We start from the raw sequence: 18,613 nt of genomic DNA, 5'->3' as shown, positions 1-18,613 counted from the left end.
AAAATTACAGTATTGTCGAAGCAAAAATTACAGTGGTTCTAAATGCATGTAGAAGAAATGTTTGAGGAAGCTATATTTGATTTGTTGTTGTTTATTATTTGTTTCATAGCCATAAATTTAACCCTGCAATCAACTAGACTTGGAAGGGGATTAGGAACAGATGGAACCCAAAGAACTGGCGGGAGAGCATAAAGATTTTAGGCTATTTGAGCAGATAGGGATGCGAGGGTGTTTTCTTGAGCTACAGAAGGAAAGGTCTGTGGTTAAGCTAAAACACAAGTCAAATTTCTTAGATCTGTCTACAGTCAGCAATGGTGATCTTGCAGGTCTGGCCATTCATGTGCTCAAAGCCCTCCTCATTCCCCAATATTCACGCTCTCATTCACCTTGCCAAAAACCACCTACTTGCCAGTCAACCACTCAGCCTTGGCAGTGCAGATGAAAAACTGGGAACCATTTGTGTTGGGTGCAGCATTTTTTATGCACAAGAATCCTGGACCTTCATGCTTCAGGATGAAATTCTCATCAAATTTCTCCCCCTAGATGGACTGCCGGCCAGTACCATTATAAGCACCTATATCCTGGGATCATTCTGTGAAAGCAGGTTCTTTTATAACCAAATCTTTTCTCCCCACTGTTCAGAGCATGAAAGTTTTCTGCTGTCTTTGGAACATTGTCTGCAAACAGCTCAGAGGAAACGCCACCCAAAGGCTTGCCATGAACAGTGATGCTGAGGAACAGGGAACAGGGAACACGGTGGGGCTTCTCAGGGCTACAAGCGATGGGGTTTGGTGCTGGCAGCGACCTCAAGGTGGAAATTATGTTTGAACAAAGTAGAGTAAAGGAACATAAAGGAATGTAAGGTATCTATACCTCAGACTGGGAAACTAACACCAGTAGATTATGGTAAGATATGTATATATAAAGTTAATACCTAGAGTAACAACTAAAAACTATATAAAGAGATACACTACAAATTATTGATAAATCCAACTGGAATTCTACTAGATGTTCAAATAATCCATTGGAAGGCGGGAAAAAGAACAAGAGAATTTAAAAACAAAGAGCGAAAAAATCAGATACAAGTCCTAATATATTAAAAGTAACTATAGAGGGATTGGGGTCAGAATGGGGGGGCTGCAATTGTATGGGGAATCTAAAAATAAAATTTATTATTAAAAAAATAAATAAATAAAAAATAAAAGTAACTATAAATGGGGCCTCCCCTGGTGGCGCAGCAGTTGAGCCCTGGGCTACGAGGCTGCCCGCAGCCTCTGCAGTGCTGGTTCGTTCCCCAGCTGCCGGCTGAGGGTCCCAACAAAAAAAAAAAAAAAAAAAAGTAACTATAAATGGTTTAACTATACTGGTGTAAAAGCCAATTTAAAAGATTGGCAGAGTTGATCAAAAAACATGACACAACTATATGTGATCTATAAGAAATTCACTTCAAATAAAATAGCAAAGGTAAGTTAAAAGTAAAGGTGAAATTACACCCATCAGTATTATTAAAAATAAAACAAACTGAAAGTAACAAGCATTGGTGAGGATGTGGAGAAATTGGAATTCATCTATTGTTCATAGAAATGTAAAATGATGTGGGCACTATGGGAACTACCATACAGTAGTTCCTCAAAAAATTTAATGTAGAATTACTATATGATCCAGCAGCTTCACTTATGGGTATTAGCTCAAAGAAGTGAACAGATATTTGTACACCCATGTTTATAGCAGCATATTCACAGTAATCACAACATAGAAACAACCCAATAATGAACCCATTTTTCATCAATAGATGAATGGATAAATAGAATGCAATATATATATACAAGGAGATACTCTGCCTTAACATAGAAACAACCCAATAATGAACCCATTTTTCATCAATACATGAATGGATAAATAGAATGCAATATATATATACAAGGAGATACTCTGCCTTAAAAAGGAAGGACTTTCTGACATGTGCTATGACATTGACAATGTGAATCTTACTAAGTGAACTGTGCAGTCACAAGAGCACATACACTGCAGGAGAAAGACAAATACCATATGATTTCATTCATGTATGGAATGTAAAAGGAAAAAAAGGCAAATGAACAAATAAAATTAAAAAACAAATCTTTAGGTTCTGACAGCAGAACAGTGGTTATGGGGGTGGGCGAAGGAGGAGGAGGGAATGGGTAGAGGAGACTCACTGGTTGATGGTGGATGATGACTGGACATTTTGGTGGTGGACTCGCTGTAATACACACAATTATGGAGATGAGAAATTATATGCCTGAAACCTATATATAGTGATGTAAATTAATATTTTCACATTTAAAAAAAAGCAAGATAAAAGTTAAAAAAGGAAAAGGGCAAATACTCTGTTTCTACACACATGAAGAATAGTAGTAGAGTAGTCTATGGCCAGGGCGTGGATCCTCACCAGATACTGAACCTATAACAGGGTGGTCCCCAGGAAAGGGGAGGTTCCAGGTGTCCTGCCCCACCCAAGGGAGGGTGGAGCTGAGCAGGGAGAGAAGAAGCTGCAGAGGAGACTGAGGAAGGAAGGAAGCAGGATGGGGAGCCAGAAGGAGACCTGGAGGAGGCACATGGCGCCAAGAGACATGTGAAGAAACTACACTTGCCTTTTGGTCATGGACTGGGTGACACAGATGTGGGTGAGAGACACGTGGGGAGGTGACAATGGCGGATTTTGTCTTGATTTTGATTTTGCTCCTTTCCCTCCAGACTTGTTGTTTCTGATGATTTTCTGTGGGCCCCCACTGGAAGGTGCTTTAGACTTGTGACAGGCTTCGGGGACTTGCTCTGGGCCAATCCTGCTTGGGTGGACTTTTACCCACAAGCGGACGGGTAACTTTGGGTGCTTGATTTAGAAACTATATGCTTTGCCTTTCCTGTATTGTTTCCTAATTGTATTAAAGTTCCTTCCCATTAAAGTCTGATGTTTTGTGTTGATGTGGCGGATGGCAGAACCCATTTAGAGTAGGCAGGTTTGCAGGGTGTGGGGTGCCCCTCTCCCTGCCCTGTAACAGATTTGGCGGCCAATGTGATTTAGGACAGCCATCAGTGGTTAGTCAGCCCCATGGGGAAATTGGTCTTCCCTGTGGCACTGGCTACTATAAGCGCAAATGTGATTTTTGGTTTCTCTAGTGTGTTTGTTTCATATGTTGATTTGCTGTTGAAAAACTGGCTTGGGCTTTATAAAGATTCCTGTGTCTGTAATTTGTTTGTAGTGACTTGCTAAGAGATTTCATTTTTTGAAAATTGTTCTGTGCAGCAGTTTTACTCAAAAAATTAGGTAGTACATTGGACCATGTGGCCAGGTCAAAGATGGCGTCTGAGGCCACTTGGCAGGCTCTTGTAAAACTTAGAAGAGGTTCTTGTTGCTAGGACTTTGGACCTTTTTTTTGTGATCTCTGCTGTCTCATTATCATTTCTAAAGGCAATAATGATTGTTCAGTGATATGTTGCTTTGACTTTGCTTTGACTTCAACTGCTTCTTCACCTCTGCCTGGGGGGTTTTGCAAGCCAACTGTAGAGCTGTGGTGTTTAAATTAGCAAATGTATGCCTGGGTGTTAGGAAAGGGTAGCCTTAAGCAGTAACTGGAAATTGCTGGTAGCCTTGATGGATTCTTGTAGATAACTTGTATTTTTGCAGTCTGAATCAGAAAAATTAAAAAGATTTAGTCTGAGTCTGAAAGGATTTGCTACTGTGAATTTTGTCTACACAATTTGTTTTGGGCATGTTTGCCATTTGAATTTTGGATTTAATTGCTGGTATAAGACAAGATCTAAGTTTCTGCTTCCTACTGAGGAAGGTCTGTTGTGAAAAGCACTCTTTATGGTGCGTCTTGTAACTACCAGGTTTTCATACCTGTGTTGTTGTTGTCCCTCCCTAGTGTGTGGGAGGTGTAATCTGTGCTTTGATGTTGAATCTGGTCTTTCAGCTTCTGTCCCAGAGTGGCTAACAGAAGTAAGGAGATGACTCCTTTTAATTGAAAGGTAATTGCTGATATTTTGATTTTGCTCTTTTAGGTTCTATTCCAAGAAACCCAAGGATTGCCTGCTTTGTGGCTAACAAGAGATGACTCCTTTTGCTTAAAAGTTAACTGTTGTTTTTGCTCTTTCAGCTGCTGTACATGATACCCCAGGATTGGCTTCCAATAAAAAGGTTTTAACACTGAAAACCCTAAAGTGATGAACAAGGCCATGTAACTCTTGTGATTAATAAAACTTTTTCTTCCTATTTCCAAAATCTTAGGTTTGTAGGATGACAACTGTAACCTGTGATTTCTGCCAGCAACACTCCACATTTTTTTTAGAGTTTGAGATTTTTGTCTGAGCCTGTAGAGTAACACTGCAGTTACATAAGATATTCCAAGTGTCATAACTAAAAAAAAACTGTCTATATGTTGTATGTCTGTATGTCCTTGTGTCTGCCTTGGCCTCTAGAAGTTGAAAAAAAAAAATGATAGCAGACGACTAGGTATGGCTAGTTTCTCCTGCTTTATTTTCGTGTCTCTGCAGTTGCAGCCCGGGTATTTAGGAGCTAAAGGATGCGCACAGTGACTTTTTATATTCTAAAATATCAGCTGTCCTGTTTCCGGCTAAAATGTCATTTCTTTCCGAGTCTATTGATTTGCATGTAACCCCTCGCTCCCCAGTTCTTGTCTGCGTGGAATCTCAGAATGTGACCTTATTTGTAAATAGGGTTTTTTGCAGATTTATTGTAATCAGTTAGGGATCTGGCAATGAGCTCCTCTTGGCTTTTGGGTCATCCTAAATCCAGTGAGTGAGGTCCTTATAAGAAGAGGAAAGGAAAAAACAGTGAGACCCAGGAAAAGGCCATGTGAAAATGGAGGCAGAGACTGTGTTGTGCCACCACAAGCCAAGGACCTCTTTCTGCCACTAGAGGCTGGAAGATTCAAGAAAGCTCCCTCTCCTTGAACCTTTGGGGGAGCATGCCCCTGCTAACACCAACACCGTGGTTTTGACAGTGCTATTGCTGTCACCCAGTTTGTAATACTATTATCACAGTCCTAGGAAGCTAATGGATATGGTAAGTGAGGATACCCCCTTACTCTGACTGTTGGGGGAAAAGGATGTCCTAAAGCTAATTCTATACAGGCTTTGTGGACTCCACCCCCACCCCAGGCCAAAGCCAAAGACACTGGGAACTCCAAATCCCATCACCACCAAAGGGAAGGTGGCTGGGACCTGAGGGTGGAGTTAAGCAGCCAGGTTGATATAAAGGCAGACACGTGGGCTTTAGGGGACCCCCATTTTGGCTCTCAGCCAGCTCGCAGTGTCCGGCCAGCTCTGAGAGTGACTTTGGGTTTCCAGGTTGTCGGATTGGATAGGACGCATTAAAGACTTTATTTCCCTATTTTCTCCCTGAGTTGTACATTTTCCTTATTTCCTTTTCCCTTGTAAATAAACCTTTTATTAACCTTTTGTGTGTGCCTGTAGTGGAGTATTCATAAGTCCCTTTTAAGCGCCTGGGTGAGGACCCACAGCCAGGAACCTGTTCAATATTGGGGCTGCTCTATAACACGACCACCAGGCCTTTGGACTCAGAAAAGTTTGAGTATCGTTTGTACCTCAGAACTACTAACATTTTGAGCCAGGTAATTTGGGGAAGGGGGAGGGTTGTCCTATGAATTGCAGGATATTTAGGAGCATCCCTATAGCACTTCCCCTCCATTCCAGTTGTTACAACCAGAAAATTGTCTAGCAGTGCTGAATGTCTCCTAGGAGCAAAATAGTCCTTGGTCCCCTGATGGAGTTCACTGCCCTGGACAGACAGGTTTGTGACCAAGGACATAACTGCTATGAAGAATCAAGAACGAACACTTAGAATTTTGTGGGTTTCAGCAGGCCAGGGAGAACCACATAATGAAGTTGATTTGATGATCATCTTGGCTGTCTCTTCTGCTGATTTCTGTATCCTAGATCTATTCTGTAGCTCTTCTTCTCCAAAAGCTAAATGGTCACTGGCTGCAGAGACCCAAAATGGGCCATACCTGGCGTAATGGAGCCTCCTAAGGGGCATATTAAAAATCAATTTTCTAGGGTCCATATTTCTGTGACTGGGTGGGGAATTCACATATCCTGGCCTAGTTTGGCAGAATAGTTGGGGAATAGTTGTGGGGACAGGAGAAGAAAGCTGAATGCAGGTCCAGCCTAATTTTTAGGGGGTGGAGTTGGGAGTTGGGGACCCACAGCACTTCAGAGGAAATTAAAACTGAATTTACAAATCCATTGATTTTTTTACCCCTTTTATCTTGATATCATTAGTTTTCATTCCTAAAAAGTCAATCCAGTTCAGGTGCAGCTAACTTTATTTGTAGAGACAGGAGTCACTGCTGTGGAGCCAAAGAGAAAGACAGATAACCTCAGCCGACAGTCGCCTGGGTCCCTCACAAAGCTTCTAACATTTCAGCAGCAACCAGGGAGAGAAATGCCCAGGCAGATCACAAGACAGAGAAGCAAGATACCTGGGTGATCCGCAAATATAACATGAAAATATCAGTTTGTTTTGATGTTCTTGCTTGTTCCTTTATTTTCCTATCTTGGTTCTTTGGTTAGGTAAGCCACTCATCAAACTGAACTAGCAGTCGTCACTGTGCCTGACATCACACACACACACACACACACACACACACACACACACACACACACACACACACCCTCGAGCACTCACAATGTGTTGTTTTGTGCTGGCAAATCCCTCAACAACTGTTAATCAGACTAACACTGCCAGCCCTAGGGAGAAGCATCTCCACACCTCTTATGAGTTTAAAACCCCAAACTGTTGTTACTGAAGGCCAGGAAAGTGTAGATAGAGCTGTGACCTGTGTCACAGACAGGTCTTGTTTCAGAGTACAGGGAGAATTTCAGTAGGGACAATGCTCAGGAAAGAGAAAAGATAACAAAACAATGTGTCAAATCTCTATTCTCAGCATGAATCAAGGGATTCTTGCATCACAAAGCATCACATTCCAGATGTGATAGGCATGCATGCCTCGCCGCTTTCAAGGTCCTTTAAAAAACCTGGCTCTCCCCCAGCAGGTCAGCTCTTTATTTTGGAATGATCTTTACAATCTATTTTGGGAAGATGATTAAAATCTTAATGCAAGTATGGTTCTGAAAGATAATAGGGAGGGAAATCTCAGGGGCACTAGTTCAGTCTGTAAATCTGGTTGTCCACATTTTATAGGAGAGAGAGTTTAAAGTTTCTAGACTTGTCTTAGTTTGTTTGGGCTGCTATAACACAATACCAGACACTGGGCAGCTTATGGACAACAGAAACTTATTTGTCATAGTTCTGAAGCTAGTAAGTCCGAGATCAACAGGTTGTCAGATTCCGTGACTGATTCATAGACAGCCACCTTTCACTGTATTCTTAGAAGGCAGAAGGGTGAAAGGGTTCTCCAGGATGTCTTATAAGGGCACAAATCCTATTCATGAACACTCTCTCCCCTCATGACCTAATCACCTCCCAAATGCTCACATCCCCAAATAACATCAATGGAGGTTAAGTTTCAACATATGAATTTTTGGGGAAGACAAACATTGTGTCTATGCATTATCTTATGTTCTTTGTTCCTTTAAATTATTGTCTATCCTCTTGAACTATTCATATTTCTGCTTCTCTGTTCTGCCTTTTGGGTCATTTCTTTAGAACTTCTGCCCAGTTCACTACTTAATACCTAAACTCTCAAAAGCCGTTTAACTTTCGGGCCTCCCTTGGTGGCGCAAGGGGTTGGACACTGCACTGTGAGGCAGTCCACAGTCTCTGCAGCACGAGTTTGATCCCCAGCCGGCCAGGGAGAAACCCACATGGCGGGGCAGGCCTCTCCTGGCTCGCCTGCTGCTTCCGTCGGCAGTGTATTTCTGTCAGTCTGCCTGTTCTGTTCCCCACTCTGTCTCTGGTAGATCCTCTCACCCCCTGCATCTCTGGCCTGTACCCCAGCTCTTGTATGCATAAATAAATAAATCTATTTAAAAAAAGCCATTTAACTTTCAATTGAAGTGTTATTTAAATACATTAAAATGAAATATTCTCTTACTCTGTGATCTGGCAATCATGCTAGGTATTTACCAGAATAAACTGAAAACATGTCCACTTGAAACCTGCACATGGATATTAACAGCAGCTGAATTCATAATTGCTAAAACTTGGAAGCAACCAAGATGCCCTTCAGTAAAGAGTTAAATGAACAGTGGTATATGCAGACAATGGAATATTATTCAGTGCTAAATGTTATATAACTATGAAAAGACACAGAGAAACCTTAAATGAATGCTACTCAGAGAAAGAAACAATCTGAAAAGACTACATATATCATGTCTCCAACACTAGGACTTTCTGGGAAAGGCAAAACTGTGGAGAAAGTAAAATGATTGTGGTTCCTTGGGTCTGCGGGGAGAGAGGGATGAATAGGCAGAGCACAGAAGATGTTTTGGGCAGTGAAAAATTCTGTACAATACTGCGATGATAGACCCATGCCATTATACATTGTCAAACCCATGGATGTCCAACATCAAGAGTGAACCCTACTGTAGACTATGGTCAATGTAGATTCATTGATTGTAATAAATGTACCACTCTAGTGTGGGATGTGGATATTGGGAGAAGTTGAGGGAAGCAGGGGAGGAACAGAAGTTATATGAAATTCTCCTCTACTTTCTGTCCATTTTGTTTTGAACCTAGAACTCAAAAATTTTTATTTAATTTTTTTAATGTACAACTGTCTGTCTTTCAAGAAGCCTACCATTTTGCATTCCCACCAGCAATGAATGAGAGGTCTTGTTACTGCATTTGGCATTATCAGGGGTTTGGATTTTCCATTCTAATAGGTATACAATGCACACTCATTTCATTTATAATTCACTACTGACATGAGGAGTCTTTTGAGCGTCTTTTCATATGCTTGCATATTACATGTGTAACCCAATTTTAAATTGGGTTCTTTATTCTCTAATTGTTGAGTTTTAGAATCCTTTTTTTTTTTTTAAAGATTTATTTATACAAGCACTGGGTACAGTCAGAAGCACAGGAGTGTGAAAGAATTCACCAGTCAGAGCGGAGAGCAGAGCAGGCAGACTGACGAAGTACACTGCTGAGGGGAGCAGCGGGTGGCAGGAGAGATCTGCGCGCAATGTGGGACCCTCACCCGGTGGCCGAGGATCTAACTGGTGCTGTGGAGGCTACAGGCAGCTTCACAACCCAACGCTCAATTGCTGTGCCACCGGGAGGCCCAGAATCTTTTTCATATTTTGGGTAACAGTCCTTTGACAGTGGTCATTTGAAAATATTTTTTCCCAATCTGCCTTGTCTTCTCATTCTCTTGAAATTTGTATTTTTCAAAGAAGTTCTTAATTTTCATCAAGTCCAACTTACCAGTTATTTCTTTCATAGATCATGCCTCTAAAAGAGCATTGTTATATCCAAGGTCATCCAGATTTTCTCCTATGTTATCCTTTGGGAGTTTTATAGTTCATTTTACATTTAGGTTTATGATCCACTTTGAGTTAATTCTGATGAAGTGTGCATAGTCTGTCTAGATTTTTTTTTTTTTTTTTTACAACCTATGTCCAGTCATTCAAGCACCATTTGTTGAAAATACTGTTTGCCCCATTACATTGCCCTTGCTCCTTGCCAAAGATCAGTTGATTGATTTTCTGTGGGTCTCTTTCTGGGATTTTTGTTCTGTGCCATTGATCTAGTTGTCTATTCTTTTTCCGATACCACATTGTCTTGATTACTGTAACTATAGAGTAAGCATTTGAAGTTATGTAGTGTCAGTCCTCTAACTGTTTTTCTTAACATTAAGTAGGCCATTTTCGGTCTTTGGTCTCTTCATACACACTTTACTTTGTTGATATCCACAAAATAACTTGGTAGGATTTTGATTGAAATTGTATTGAATCTATTGACCTAATAAGGATCTCTAGATAATATTGAGTCTTCCTATTCAAGAACATGAATTATCTTTCCATTTATTTAGTTCTTTGATTTTTTTCCTGTTTTCCTCCCATAGATTTTATATACAATTTACTAGATTCCTACTTGAATATTTATTTTTGTTGGGTACTATGTAAATAGTATTGTAACTTCAAATTCCACTTGTTCATTGCTGATACAAAGGAAATAACTTTTGTATATTAACTTCATATCCTGCAAACTTGCTATAATCATTTATTCGTTTCAAAAGAGTTTTTGTTTTTTCTTGTTTCTTTTGGATTTTATTTGCAGATGACAATGGGCCTATGTAGAAAGAGTTTTATTTCCTCCTTCCCCATCTTTCACCTTTTATTTCCTTTTCTTGTCTCACTGCATTAGCTAGGACTTCAGTATGTTGAACAGCAGTGATGAGATGGGAAATTCTTGTCTTGTGGATGTTCTTTGTGAGAAAACTTCAAGTTTCTCACCAGTATGTATGATAGCTGTATGATTTTTCAGATGTTCTTTATTAAGTTGAGGATGTCCTCCTATAGTTCCAGTTCGCTGAGATCATTTTATTTCAGTAATTCTCAGGATGTATCTTCTTGGCCATAAAAACACTGTTTTATTCTAAACCTTAAAGGGCTGACTACTTGGTGACCATGTATTCATTTAAGATAAAATTTTATTCGATATTTCCTCTTTGTTTTATTGAAAAAATCCACAGTATAAAATTTGCACTTAACCATTCTTAAATGTACAGTTCAACATATTATTATATATGGGGTCAATACATTGTTATATTGTTAAGTATATTTACATAGCTTTGAACCAGATCTCCAGAACTTTTTCACCTTGCAAATCTGCAACTATCTACTATTCAACAGGAACTATCTCCCCCTTCCTTTCCCCCAACCCCTGGCAACCACCACTGTTTCTGTTTCCATTTACACGACTACTTTATGTACTTACTATAAGTGGATTTATTCATCATTTTGCAACTGGTTTATTTCATTTAATACAATGTCCTCCTGATTCATCCATGTTGGAGTATTGAACAAGATTTCTTTGTGTGTGTGTATGTGTGTGTGTGTTTCATAGATGAACCAGGAGGACATTGTGCTAAATGTATGTGCACACACACATACTTCCCTTCATTTTTGATACACACTAATCCATTGATAAATGTTTGGGTTGCTTCCAATTCTTGCCTGTTGTGAATAGTGCTGCTATGTGCATGAGTGTGCAGATATCCTCAAGGCCCTCCTTTCATTGCTTTTGGATTTATAACTAAAAGTGGGAGTGCTGGGTCATCTAGTATCTAGTACTTCTGTTTCTAAGTTTTTGAGGTGCTGCATACTGTTTCCCATAGCAGCTGTACCATTTTACAGTTCCACCAATAGCGCACAAGTGTTCCAGTTTCTCCACATTCTTGCCACCATATGGTCCTGTTTTTTTTTTTTTTTAATCACTCCCTAATAATTTTGTGGTGATTTGCATTTTTCTGATGATTACTTATGCTGAACATCTTTTCAGATGCTTATTGGCCATTTGTATATCATCTCTGGAGAAATATCTATTCAAGTCCTTGTCCATTTTTTATATATTAGCTTATTTGATTTTTTGTTACTGTCTCTCCAAATTCTAATATATGGTTCCCATAGTAGTCAATTAAGAACTGACTATTGGGCCTCCCTGGTGGCGCAGCAGTTGAGCGCTGGGTTGCGAAGCTGCCCGCAGCCTCTGCAGCGCCGGTTCGATCCCCGGCTGCTCCCCGGCCACCGGAGGAGGGTCCCACATGGAGGGTCCCACATGGCGCGCAGACCTCTCCTGCCGCCCGCTGCTCCCCTCAGCAGTGTACTTCGGTCCTTCTGCCTGTTCTGCTCCCCACCCTGGCTCTGGTGAATTCTCTCACCCTCCCACGCTTCTGACTATAACCAGTGCTTGTATAAATAAATAAATAAATCTTTAAAAAAAAAAAAAAAGAACTATTTATAGTAGTTATGTCTGGCACCTGAGGAACTTTTCCAGTAGCAATTCATGTTACTTTAAATTTGTCCATATGAGGGCCTCCCTGGTTGCACAAGGGGTTAAAGTCTCAGTGCTATCAAGCTATCACCAGCCACTGCAGCATAATTTTGATCCTTGGCCAGCGAACTACCCACATGGCGCAGCAGACCTCTCCTGTCTCGCTTGCTGCTCCCTTCTTTCAGTGTGTTTCAGTGAATCTGCCTGTTCTGCTACCCACTCTGTCTCTGGTAAATCCTTTCACCCCCCCACCCCCACTGCACCTCTGGCCTACACCACAGTTCTTGTATGCATAAAAAAAATACATCTTTAAAAAAATAAAATAACTTTGTGCATATGATGGTCAAGTGATAACATGCATGAAGCACTAAAATGATTATATATTTTAGAAAGTAGGTGGACAAGCATGTACTTTAGTTTACATTTTGATAAAAATATAATCCTATACTTTGAATATACTGCACTGTAGCTATAATTCCATTTGAGTAAAAAAATTTAAAATATGAAAAGAATACAAATTAAGTAAAAAATATTGGCCAAAATACATCATAGATGGTTTTGCCAAAATTAAGAAAGTATTTTTGTGAAATAAGTATTTATCATAATGAATTATCTTTGTATTTATTACTCATCCAAATCATATTGGTCCCAGATACATGCAATAATAATTAAATTCAGTCATATTTTAATATTTTGCAAACTTAGTTTTGTTGCTGTAAAGAAATGTTCCTCAAGATAAATACATAATGCATTTTATATAACAGCTTCTGAGCAGATATATATTTCTTAAATGTTTATGCGTCTGACTTTAGAGTTGGGTGGGTACTTAGGCTCTATTTCATTTCTCTGTGCTCTGCATATGTTAAGGATAGGCATGCACTTTAGTGCCTCTAACCAAGTTAGATGATAAGCTAGAGTGTGAAATAATGGTTAGCATTTATTGTGTGCTTACTGTTGGCCAGTCAGGTGCTTAGGGCTTACGAGCATTAGCTCAGCAAATCCTATAAAAACCCATTTTACAGATAATGAAACCAAGACTCAGATGAACCACATGCTTTGCCAAGGTGACACTGCTAGTTAGTGGGCATCCAGGATCTATGTTCTGTCCACCCAACTCTAAACTCAGACTAAGCTGAGCCTCACAGACACAATGTGTTCTTTTTTTTTTTTTTTTTTTGTGGGACCCTCGCTGGTGGCCGGGGATCGAACTGGTGCTGCAGAGGCTCCCCTGCTTCACCACCAGGGGAGGCCCAACACAGTGTGTTCTTACAGAGGGAGCAGAGGTGTGGCTACTACCATAGGACAAAGCATCCTCAGGGTTTTATTTTTCTCTCATTTCTGCAAAAAAAATTGTTCGCTGTGTCTGTTCACCTGGGGACTACATAGAACAAGGGTCCACCCAGGTTCTGCTTTTCCAGACCCATCTTTCAACCTTAGGTTCAAGTGAGAGGCTCCTGCACATGGCCAGCAAGTGGTCTTTATGCTCAGATCTACCAGAGTGAGTATCCTTTCCCCCTCTGTCTCCTTTGTTTCTGGGCTTCAAACAGCCCCAGGGCCAAGATGAAACACCATTTCATCCTCCTTCTATATGTGAAGAATAAAAGGTGGCTCTTCTTGGCTCACAATATCACGGAACCACTCAAACCCTGCAGGAGAACAGGGCATGGATTGCAGATAAAGCTTAAATTCATTTTTTTCAGGAATTAGGCAGCTTACCAATGAAGGCATTATCTGTGTTTGGACAATGGCTACCTTGGGGCTTATATGGCTTTAATGAATTTCTATACATCAAGGCTCTTAAAAAAACCTTTGAATCAAGAACGTGTAAACAGCCCCCAGCTCTGATGGCTCCAGTCACCACAGCGAGAAGCGGCCGGTGAGGGAGGGGCATGGGCATCCATTAGGGTTGACAGATGGGGCTGGCCCCCAGTAGTCCTGCCACCGGAGGACCAGGGATCCCCAAAAGATGGATGTTCCTGGTCATTTCAGGAGCTGAGAAAAGCATCTAACCCTTCCCCTTTCTGAGGTGTATGCAGAGTAAGAAGGAACTGGGAATCTGAAGGAGAGGTTTGCCAAGTGTGGTAAGAGGATCCTGGGGTACTAGAGACCTTTTCAAGGTCAAAATCATTATCCTTAAATAGTACAATGGTATCTTTATAATACTAATGTCATTTTCCCATTTCACTCTTATTCTCTCACCAGTATACAGTGGCACTTATGACGTTAGGAAGACCACGTGACCTGTGATGTTGCCACAGATTGCATGCACAAGCAGGAATGAGAATTTAGCTGTGTTCTATTAAGCCAGATATTGAAGAGATTTTCAAAAATTTCAAAAATGCAATGCAACCTTAATTCATAAATGTACTTACATGTACTTACGTTAGCATGTAGTGAATTTATTTTTTAATGAATGAAATATTTTTGAAAAATTAAGCTTCATTTTATAATTCTAAATAGATATAATTCACATAAGCAAAAGTCCTCTGGGGTTCTTGATAATTTTTAAGAGCATAAAGGGATCCCAAGACCAAAAGGTTTGAGAACTACTGAAGTTATTGAGGGTACAGAACACTCCCATTTTATTATGCACCAGTATCTTTGGACCATGCTATATGGTAACCCCTTACTTCTAGAGATTAAATAAACACATCTAGAATTTAATTAGCTATCTTGAATTTAGGGCAATCTTAGAGTCTATAAAAGCATATTTTAATTATTAAACTATATTTGGAAAAAACACATAAGGAAAAAGAACCTACAACTTTGATTGAGGAAAATAACTTTCATCCACTGTCATATTCACAAAGGGAGTTCTGCTAAACCAGTTCTCAAAGAGGTGCCCACTCTCACCAAAGAAATGTTCTTGGGTCAGATAAACTTGGGAAGTTCTAGACTTTCTAATTCAGTGTTTACCACAAGTCTTCTCAGAGCCTTCAAAGTGAGAAGGAAAGATATTGTGAGTCTCTAAAAGAGATACGCTGTTATTACATTTCCCAGTCTTACCTGGCCAGTAAGCTCTCAGGAATAGCTTGTAGAAGGAATCTTCCCAGCAACACCGGCACTGCTTTGCTCAGCAAAGTGTGAAGTGTTTTTCTGAGGGCTGAGAGCTGCTTCTTCTGCTGAAATCCATCTGCATGGTCCAGCTAGCAAGGGAAGTTAGAGTTGGCTGCGCACTGCCTCCAAGGTGTGCAGGTGTGGGTGAGGAACCCATAATGAATAGTGGTGGGGGTGACAGAGAGAACAGAGCCATGGATGGGGGCAGTGGCACAGTTGTTAGAGGAACAATCCACCCCCTGACATTTTTATAGACACCATTCCCATCTCTACACCAAAGAGATCTCAGGCATCAACAGTTACAACTCCTACTTTGTTATGAACCTGACTTTCTGAATGGAGTGGGGGCTGCTAGAAATTAGGGCAGAGATAAGCAGTCATGTTTGGCTTAACATTGAACACGTATGCTTGGGCTCTCTTTCTTCTGTGTCCCTGGCTTGCACCTGGGCATTGCTGGGAAGGAGTCATGTGGAGAGACACATGGAGAGATAGTTGGAAGAGACATGTATTTGATAGACATGTAGGGAGGTGGCTCCTGGTCCTTTGCAGAGATAACTGCAGCCATTATTTTGACCTAATGTTGGATTATGTGGTATATTTTGAATTTTGAGTCTCTCTGGGAGCTGTCTTTCTTGTTGTTCCCCATCAGAGGGTAACTTAGATGTGTGGCAAGGTTTTGGCCCTCAACCATTCTGCTTTGAACCAAGCCTGTTTGGCTGAGCATTTGCCCATCAAGGAAAGGGTAACTTTAAGAGTTTTAGTAGGAATATCCTCTCCTTTTCTCTCTCTATGCATATTAATGCTATTAAAAGTCCATCACACAACCAGAGTATGCTTCCTTTGCCTTCCTGTGCATGGATGGCTGACTTCTCTTAGAGTATGTAGTCCTCAGCAGTTTGAGATACTCAGGTACCTCTCAGTCTTATGCTAATATGGTGAGAAATGGGGAGCTCAGGTCTGACCCACCTTTCTCACACTGTCAGGGGACAGGAAACTGGAGTGGAGTTTCTCCCTTTAAGCATAGAGCATGGGGCATCCATATTCACTCTTCAGAGCAGCAGGGCTGCTCTCCCTCAGAGGGGCGGTCACTAATCTGATAGTCATTTAGGGAGGTGGTTCTAGGGGCAGAGGCTGCCACAGTCACATAGTGTGAATTTTGTAATCTCTCCCCACTGTGCTTCCTCATCTGTAAAATGGACTCCACTGAGTGCTTTCCTCACAACCTCCTAATGAAGTAATCCTCACGAAGTGCTCTGCTCAGTGCCTGAGACGCGCTAATAATTATGGTGGTATTTCTTATGCCACATTTCATCTGGGGGGTGGGGCCAATGGGCGGCCCACCCTTTGGTGCTTTGATCCCATTCAGGTCAAAGCACTTTTGGGCTGCTCTGGTCTAATCGGGGTCGGTGGGTTAGCACAGACCTGCACTGTGGACTTGGCTGTTTTAAATTCCACGTGGGGGTGGGCCGGGAGAAGCGTGAAATCCAACTTCTCAGGTTCTACTGCTTTCTCCAGAGTTTACCTGAACTGTCCTTCCTGGGAATGTGTGTTAGTTAGCCTCAGGCCCTGAAGACAAACCCTCTTCTTCTCTATTACTGTTTTACTTCTGAGATTCCGTTTGGTTTCTGTGATAATTAGGAGGCAGTCCACAGGTTCGATGTGCCAGACATATTTCTCTCTTGAGCTTAGCAACACAGGAAGACACATAGGTGTTACAAGTATCAAAATATCTTATCAGCGGTCTTTTATAAAGTGAATTTAGGCTCTTTAGCTTGACCCAGAGCAAAAAGCAGGCTTTTATGAATACGTGGTTGAACCAGACTCACCCAGCAGGCTTGAGCAGAGCCAGCCTGATGACCTCAAGACTGCTGGTGACACAGACCAGATACTCGCCCCCTGCCTCACCCACCTCTGAACTGAGCTCCCTTTGCTTGTGCTTGTTTTTTGGTCTCATCAGATCCCTTCTCTGACATTTAAAGGAGTGAGAAGTAGTGAAGAGAAACATAAAAGGTTCTTTCAGTGTTTCCCAGGATTCCCATAATTCTCCTTTTATAGACTTGCAGGTGTTAGGGAAAGGTCTTTCTCTACAAAAGCCGGGACAGGGGATTGGGCTCTTTGCCTTTCCAAGCCAAGCTGCCCAGTCTCCTGCCTTTTCCTCTCACCAGGTCCTCAAATGTTCCCAGCTGAGTTGCTCCTTCAGGCTGAGCTGTTGAGAGTTGTTGGCCAGCTAGGAGGGTTCTTGTGGGTTCATTTGATTCCATGAGGTCTTTTGCTGCAGCTCTTCAGGGACTTAGTATAGTTCACACAGGCCACTTTATAGTTTCTTGGGTTTTAAGCAATAAGGTATTTTCTGGGCTGTCTTTGCTAAGGTAAACATTAAAAATAGTTTGTATTCTTTAAGCCAAATTTGGTGGGGAAGCTAGTAGGAAGATGGAAGGGGTTCCTGACTGGGAGAGGGGCCCTCATGTGGGCTGATATTAGCACAGCCTAATTATGTGAAGGCTGGAGATGATTGCTTTCTTTCCTTCAGGAGACTGGAAGGGCTCTTCGGGGCCATGGAATCCAGTAGATCTGGGTACAACTCCAAGGGATGTGACCTTTGGGCCACTTACTCTCCATTCTGAGGACAATTTTTCTCTCCTCTTGCATATTGTTTTAGGACTATTGTGAAGATTAAATGGCATGAGGTGTGTAAAAGCACTTAGCACAGTTCTTGAGGCTTAATATTCAAATAAACTCACAGCAAATAGTAATTCTTAGGAAGTTCCTCCTTGCCCAGAACCAGTGTGGGAAACTTGCTGTTGCTTCTTTTTGCCTCTCCCACTTGAGCTCCCCAAGCTTGGGTTCAGCTGGTTTTCTTCTAAGCCCCTTGCCATTCTCATTTAATTCCTGCTGTCTTTGCTTAGAATTACCCCAAAGTTTAGCAGCCCCTTTTGCTCTGTGAGGTTTTCTTTGAAAGCCATTCTTGGATTTGTTGGCCACTTTTTGATCTGATGGGCACAGGAGCACTGTTCTTAGGATGATGGTGGCCTCATTTCTCCCCAGGTTTCCTGCAGAGGCGAGGACATATAGGGGCTGCTCTGCAGACACATGGTGAGTTGAAGTGACTCTTGCCTGGGTCGCTGAGGAAGGCAATTGCTGCCACAACTTCTGGTTTGCCGATCAGGGTCACACAGAGCCACAGGTCTTTAGAGAGCTACTTGCAAGGTCACTCACTGGCTAATTAGTCGTTATTATTACTTTTGTCCATTTTTAGCTATGGAACTTAGCTAAAATAGGAAGCTGTTTATTGGGGGCTGCCTCTGTTTAGTAGGGAATCTACCAGAGTTCCATCTTTTGATGACTGAGGCCTTCTGTGGACATCCTTTGCTGCCCCTCAGAGGTTGGAAACCACCTCACGGTGGGGGTCAGACCACAGATTACTGAGGCTTTCTATTGTTAGCCTCTGAGCTGGAACAGTAAATTGAAACTGACCTGGTGGGAATCTTACCCCTCGGGCAACCTGAGCTTGAGAAATTTCATCCAGTTGGTCATCTTTCTAGGTATCTAGAGAGGGCTGGACACTATGGCTTC

At 41.5% G+C, this 18,613-nt stretch overlaps 1 pseudogene; it reads right to left on the bottom strand.

Annotated features, from left to right (window-relative positions):
* Positions 1-289: 289 nt before the first annotated feature.
* Positions 290-6,085, bottom strand: LOC119255131 (peptidyl-prolyl cis-trans isomerase A-like; annotated as a pseudogene).
* Positions 6,086-18,613: the final 12,528 nt, after the last annotated feature.

This window comes from Talpa occidentalis, unplaced genomic scaffold, assembly GCF_014898055.3.
Source record: "Talpa occidentalis isolate TD23 unplaced genomic scaffold, MPIMG_talOcc4v2.1 talOcc4.3, whole genome shotgun sequence".
Taxonomy (NCBI): Eukaryota; Metazoa; Chordata; class Mammalia; order Eulipotyphla; family Talpidae; genus Talpa; species Talpa occidentalis.
This window is presented reverse-complemented; position numbering and strand designations above follow the sequence as displayed.